Source organism: Solanum lycopersicum, chromosome 10 (genome assembly GCF_036512215.1).
Source record: "Solanum lycopersicum chromosome 10, SLM_r2.1".
Lineage (NCBI taxonomy): Eukaryota > Viridiplantae > Streptophyta > Magnoliopsida > Solanales > Solanaceae > Solanum > Solanum lycopersicum.
Window position 1 is genome coordinate 52,883,427 of NC_090809.1, and position 7,410 is coordinate 52,890,836.

The 7,410-nt window shown below is 28.6% G+C and overlaps 1 long non-coding RNA gene across 1 annotated transcript; it reads left to right on the forward strand.

Annotated features, from left to right (window-relative positions):
* Positions 1 to 6,276: 6,276 nt before the first annotated feature.
* LOC109121318 (uncharacterized) lies at positions 6,277 to 6,988 on the forward strand. Its single transcript, XR_002028719.3, has 2 exons — positions 6,277 to 6,402; positions 6,701 to 6,988. It is a non-coding gene; the product is annotated as an uncharacterized lncRNA (long non-coding RNA).
* Positions 6,989 to 7,410: the final 422 nt, after the last annotated feature.

Here is a 7,410-nt window from a genome sequence, read left to right on the forward strand (position 1 = left end):
TTTAACTTTATTTCATATCAATAAAATCACTCTAACATCAAATTTCTTTCATATTGGATAGCTCAATCAACTTTATAATAAAAAACTCACATTACCCCTTAAAAAGTTGGGTTTGAAGAACAATTTCCCCTCACATTTGGAATGGGATAATAAACTCCTTTAATCCTAAATCAATTACTAGAAATAAGGTGAATTATTACATTTATTTTTAAAATATAAAAACAACCCTTAGTAGAAATGAACGAGAGATTATTTTCTAATCTCAAGATTGGTAAAAAAAATAGTTACTCATATAGAATAAATTTTCAATTTCATAAATTATTTCTTTTTTTTTCTTCCAAATCCAATGAAATGAGATTTCAATATTAGTGATATTAATTAAGATAAAATGAATCAACATGATTTTGACGGGTGGTGATATGGGAGAAATTAATAAGAGTAATGTAGATTCTCATAAATTAAATATTATAGGGACAAAATATTAAAGGCTGTCAACGACAAAAAATTCTGACTCTCTTGGTATGTTTGGTACGAAGAACAGAAAAAAATTAAGTATATTTTTTCTATATTAAATGTTTGATTAATGATAAAAGAATATTTTGAAGAATTTTAGTAATGACAAAGCATTCTACTATGACGAGTAATCGATTCTTATTGTTGTTTTTCCTGTTCGAATCAATATTGACTAGAAAATTTCTAATATATGAAAATGGAATAAACAATGAAAAAAATAAACTAACATTGTGATTTACTACTAAATATTTATTTATACTTATAATAAATTAAGAAAGATATTATTACTTATATATTAATAATGTAATATAATAAATAATGTTGTTGATGGTGAACCAACTAAGCATGTTTAATTAAAGCAAAGCTGAAAGACACGGTTTAACATGAATAAACAATCAAAATTGTTGCTTTAACATATCTGAATAACACATTAAAATTAAATAAATATTATTAGCTAAAAGCAACAAAGTGAATAATAAATAACTAAAAGCAATTAAGTAATTTGTATTGGATAAAATTAAGAAAAGAAAATCGTATATAATGACAAACTATTAATTCAAATTGAATGTTATAATAATTGTGTCTCGTAGTAAATTTTTGTCAGTCGCCTCTCTTCCTGAAATTCTCGAATGCCACTCTCCCTCTCTTGCTCGCCAGTTTCTTCCTCGTCTCAAATTGAATGTTATAATAATTGTGTCTCGTAGTAAATTTTTGTCAGTCGCCTCTCTTCCTGAAATTCTCGAATGCCACTCTCCCTCTCTTGCTCGCCAGTTTCTTCCTCGTCTCTTTCGCTTTATACAAACATAAATGTATAAATTGTGTTTCGATTTGTAAAAAGCGAGAGAAAATTGTATACATTACATATGCAAATACATATATCTTCGTCATATACACTTATAATTGTACAATACAAATATTCCCCTGCATAGTTCTCTTTTATCTTTCTCTCTTTCTCGTTTTATACAAATAGATTATACAAAATACAATGTATGATTTATGTTTGTATAAAGCAGGGGAGAGCGAACAATATTTGATATACAAATGTTTCATTTTGATTCAATTGTATACATATTCAAATATTATAAAGATATATAAACACATAAAATGAATTGAGAGACTGCCAATGATTTAATTTATACAAACGAGAGGCTGACAACAACTTATACAAATGGTCTGCCAACGAAATTATACAAATTTGAAGAGGAGCCACTGAATTATATAATTGTTTTTTTTGTATATATGTATAGCGAAATAGCCTACTTCTTTTGTATATATGTATAGTGAAATACTCATAGCATGTTTGTTATGGAGCGCACTTATGTAAATTATAACTATAACATACAAATATGATTTTTGTGTTTGCTAAATGTGAGAGTTGCTCAATTAAGAAATCAATTAATTGACAAAACAAAAGGCCAAAGAAAAATTTGGCAGCGCTTTTTACATGTATTAATTATTTAATTTGTGTAAATAAATATACATTTTAAAAAAAAATAATGATAGGGGTATATGTGTTACAATTTTAATACATGTATAACTAATACCATATAACTTATTCTACCTTTTTTACCACATAAATTTGTAACACCTCATAACTCTACTTTGAGAACGTGAATTGTTTGTCGTAGGTATATGAGTTTGAACTGGGTGATGTCCTACTTCCTCATGTATTTTAAGGTCCTTTATCAAGTGCATCAAAGGTATCAGAATTTATGTAAGGTCCTGACGGACCTCTAACAGTAAGTCAAGTTCAAAGCATTTTTTCAGGTTAAGTTTTTCGCATAAATTCATGCAAGGTTAACTTCAAACAATTATATCTCTCATAATATAATGAATTAGGTGGATCATGACCTATCAAATTAAAGGTCTATGAGTCTTCTTTTCAATAACACCAAGTTTGTATCAATTAGAGTTCAGAGTAAAAAGTTATGTCCACTTTACTGGACACTGTCTTACCGCGTACTGCTCGACCGAGGCATTATCTACACGATAGTGCATCGAGGCAGCACTTACTTTCTTTTTGCGCGTATAGTTGTGTGCCTAAGACGTTTTCAGTGTGGTTGGGCACGTTTAAGGTATTTTAATAACCCCTAAGAAGTAGTTCACTTCCCTAATTTCATAAATAAACCTAGAAAGAGAAGTTTTCAAGAAACTGACTTCCTCCAAGGTTCATCTATCATCTAAGGTAAGATTTGACAATAGATTTTCATAATTTCTTCATATTAACATCAATTAATATCTCCTACTCATGAAACTAATAGATATCAAAAAGACTCGATTCTCAAGAATTCATCTCCAAGGTTTAGAAAAAGTTTTCTGGTTCTTCTTCTTCCAAGATCACGTTTTTCTTCAGTGAGTGGAGGGATTAAGTAATAATTTCATCCTCATGTCTAAGATTTCTCGATTTCATGAACTTAATTCTATAATTAGGGTTATCCAATATACTTTCAAATTCATCACATCTATGACCAAAATTTCATGATTACTTGAATTATTCATTCATGAATATGGATTCTTGATTATTGTGCTTCCATTTTATATGTAGTAGAAATTTTTATGGATATTCTTATGAGTTATCGACCCAATATTATGTATAGTATGATTCATGTAAATTATATTTGAAAGCATGATTTAAGAGTCTTTATGTTATTATGAAAGCTATTTTGAGTACAAGTTATGCATGTCCAAGTAAATTTTCTCATGATTTGAAAAAGATATCTAGAAAGAGACTCTATGACTTTAAAAAGAATAATTTGAGTTTCATCTCACATATTCGAGCATAGTCTCACAATAAGATATAGTTTAGAAAAAGCTATTTGAGCAAAATTCATTATAAGCTTCTAATAATCTAATAGATATGTTATGAGCTATATAGATAGCATATTATGAGAGTAGTATTGAGCACTGAGTGAATACAAGTTTTAAATAGTTCAAGTTTAGAACTATGTGTCACGATAGTATTATGTTTCACTACTTTGTCGGTTAACTATTTTGAGAGTCTTAGATTAGTGGATTCACATTAGATAGACAGGTTCTATACCATGGCAAGGTATAGGTAAGTCATCCTCGAGTTGGATTGTAGCTTGATACTTAATGAACTCACATGATGTATATCGGTTAAGAAAAACTCCCACTTTAACGATTTGCTTAATTTATTTTGTCTTCTTGATACTATCATCATTAGATTTTCAAATAACATGATTTTCAAAAATGCATCCTTTCATATATGATTTTAGAAAATATGGTGTCAAATATATATTTTTGTTATAATTGTGTTATGTCTTGTGTCACGATTTTGACTCTCAGTTATTCAGTTATTGTTTATATATAAATCATGCCCAAATTCTTAGTTCTTTTAGTTTTTTGTATAATTGTTGATCTTAGTGCTTACCCTATATATCAATACATTTCATGTATTAACGCTACTCCACACTATATCATTTTATCATGATGTAGATTTCAACACACTGATCTAGATTTGTGAAAAGTCGTTTCACAAAATGTCTTTCCTTTCAGCATTATGATGAGTCCTCTTCGCATTCAAAGGATTACAGTTTTGTGTCTCTATATTTTATTTACTTCAACTATGTTAGTTTTCTGACACTCCCAGGTCTTGTCCCAGTAAATCATTATACTCAGTTTAGAAACTTCCGGACATTGGTGTTTGGTTGTAATAACTTTATTCTTGAACTTTATTTCAATTACGCTTGTAGTTTATACCTTACGCTTTAATTTTCATATGATATGCTTAAATATGTTATGCTAATGTTAGCTTGAGATGACTTGCGGTTTCAAGTACTATGTCTCGACTAGGTTGTAAACTCGGATCATGATAAAATTATATATAATTTTCTCATAAGTTATATAAATATTAATAATAAGGATTATATATAAAAGTGCACTCAAACACCATATATAATTTATACATGAATATTTTTTATATAACATTTTTAAACCAAAACATTATATAGAAGTAATATGTTGATAACTTTTATCATGTTTGCAAATCATACGCGGATAAGTTAGCTTTGGACTTACCCCATAACCCCAAATTATTTTAGCTATGATACCACTTGTTAGGTACAAGCGTTGAAACGAGTTATAGTTACTTCATTTTATCTTTGTTTGGCGCGCATTTATGCTACAATCGATTTTTTAATTGAAGAAAGATAATATGGTATCAGAATCTCATCAAATGTGTTGCTTTTCATTTTTAAACTCGATCAAACATATATCAATAGTTTAAGTATTTATAAATAAATAGATTTGTCATCTAATTAATTTTTAAAATTAGGAAATTATTTTTGAAAGGTGAGAAAATGGTCAAATACACCCTCAACTTATAATCGGGTTCTCAACTACATACTTATATTTTATCAGGGTCCTATTACCCCCTTGAACTATATTAAAATTGTATAAATGCACCCTTAAGTGTTGGCATGGCATAAAGAGTGTGTTCACTCTCTTGAAGACATGTGAAAGTTGAAAAAACTGATAAAAAAGATATTTTAAAAATATTTTGACTTTTTATTACATATAATTTTTTTACTTTTGTCTTTATTTAATTTTCTATTTCCTCCCTCCTCATCTCTCTCATCACTCAAAAAAATAACACCCCACTATACATGTTCTTCATCACCATTGTTGAACCACCCCTAATCTACTATTATAGCAACTCTCTTCACCCATCTTTTAATACTTTCTCATTATTTGTCTTACTATTTACTCACAATTTGTAACTCTGTATATCACCATCGAAATCACCACATAAGCATTAAGATTATTATTCATATTGTGAATTAAATTAAATCGTCTTTAATCTCTTTACTCTAATAAAATTCACCAACTTTCAGATCTTATCTCTAATCTCTATTATTGTTCGATGAAAAATTTAAACTACACCCAATAATGATTTTAGGAACTTGAGCAGCAATCACCAGTTGATTATGTGAGAAGAAACTTGATTGTATAGATGGAAGAAATGACCTTGATCCTTCAATGTAGTATTCATCAATGAAATCCTTAGGTGACAAATCCATTTATGGAAAAGACGCAACAATTGAAATGGGTTGCTCAACATTGATAAATTCTAGCTTCAATAGAGAGTATCAAAATTTTACCAGTGTTCATAAATTTGGTGAAGCTCGAAGAAGATGATGACAATCAAGAATGTATCATCAAATTTGAAAAATAAATTTGTCAAGATCAAAATAAAAGAGGAATAGAAAATGAAAGTTAAAGAGGGAAATATAGATGAAAACTTGCAGAATAAATGATTTTTTAAAGAACGTAATATTATATGGCAGGCACGTGCAGTTCACCTTTTTATTTATCTTTTAAAAGGGTATATATTATACTTTTAAAATGTTTAGGGGGGCAATAGTACTCCCGTAAATAATAAGTGTGTAGTTGAGAATTGAGTAATAGATTGAGGGTTTAAGACCATTTTCTCTTTAAAAGGAATGTAAAAGTTAAAACATTTGCTTGTGTTGAGATAGTTATAATATAAAGCGCAAATTCTCACACTAATGGGAAAAGTCATCTATTAGGTCCTTTTAAGGCTTAGCTCATTTAGTTTATTTAGTTGAGTAAGACTACTTCTATATTACTACTATATAAAAGAGTGAAAGGTGGGACGACCAAGGGTATTTTAATAATTTTCTTCTATATACAATTTCTAGAAGATAAGGAATGACCAAGGGTAAAAGTGTCATTTCACTCGGGTAAGAAAATATCATAGACTTCTCCACACAAACAACATGTATCTAGAAACATTTATACGTCTCTTTCACTTTTTTTTTACGCTTTCAAGAATGGTTTCTTAGTTTTCATGTCTCAAGAACATTTTTATCCTCTTTATCTTCACTGTGGACACGTTTCAGTCTGCAGGTCTGTTCGTTTTTCCTTCGTCTAATTTACGCCACCGGGTTTCGCTAATAATCTAGAATAAATGAAGGTTTCACTAGGGTACATGTCGAATTGCTTCTTGAATTTTAGTTATATTCTTTTTTATTTTCAATCTCAGATAAGTTCTTCATCATTTTTAAAATTCTTGTGTCAACTTTTGTTTAATCTTCATCTAATTCTTTTAAATTTTTGCTTATCTTCTAAAAAATTTTGTGTTCTTCACTAAGAAAAATAAATAAATCCTTGTTTTATCCTCTGATCGACTATTTTTACTCTGCAGGTCAAATCTTTGTTTGAATCTTCACCTACACTTATGGATTTTTCAATGTCCGAGTAAAATGCTAATCAATTTCTTTTTTCTCCTCCCAATTTTTATATAATCTTCGTTAAATTACTTAAATTTTTTTGTTTAATATTCCTAAAAAATATGTATTTCATGAATCTCAATAACTAAGGAAATAAAGTGGTAGATTTCTCTATGAAAAAAGAAAAAAATAGTAACATTAGTGTTTAATCTATGTAAATATTAGTCTTATTTTATGTTGAAATGTCTGAATTTGAAAAGTTCTGAATTATTTTGTCTGTCATAACATAGAATTCTTTCAATTTGAGGAGTTGTAACAAAGTGAAATCATCTCGTGTAGGCTGATTTTCTGCATATTAGTGTATTATTTAAATTTGAGACCAAAAATAATAATTACGAAGCTAATATAATACTATAAAAGACTATAAAAGATGTGAGTATGTTTTCACAGCTAAATTTACGTTGATGTTCTTCACAATAGTGTCTTATAAACAAGGTGAAACACAAAGAAACTCTTCAATGCACTGTGAACCTATTGAAATTGCACGAATTTGTTTTCTTCCTCGACTCAAGTTATTACACATTGTTTCATTTTTACTCTTCCGTTGATCTTGATGTGTTATATATACACTATTCTATTCTGAAACCTCAAAATTTGATGAGATTATTGCTTTATTCAAGCACCA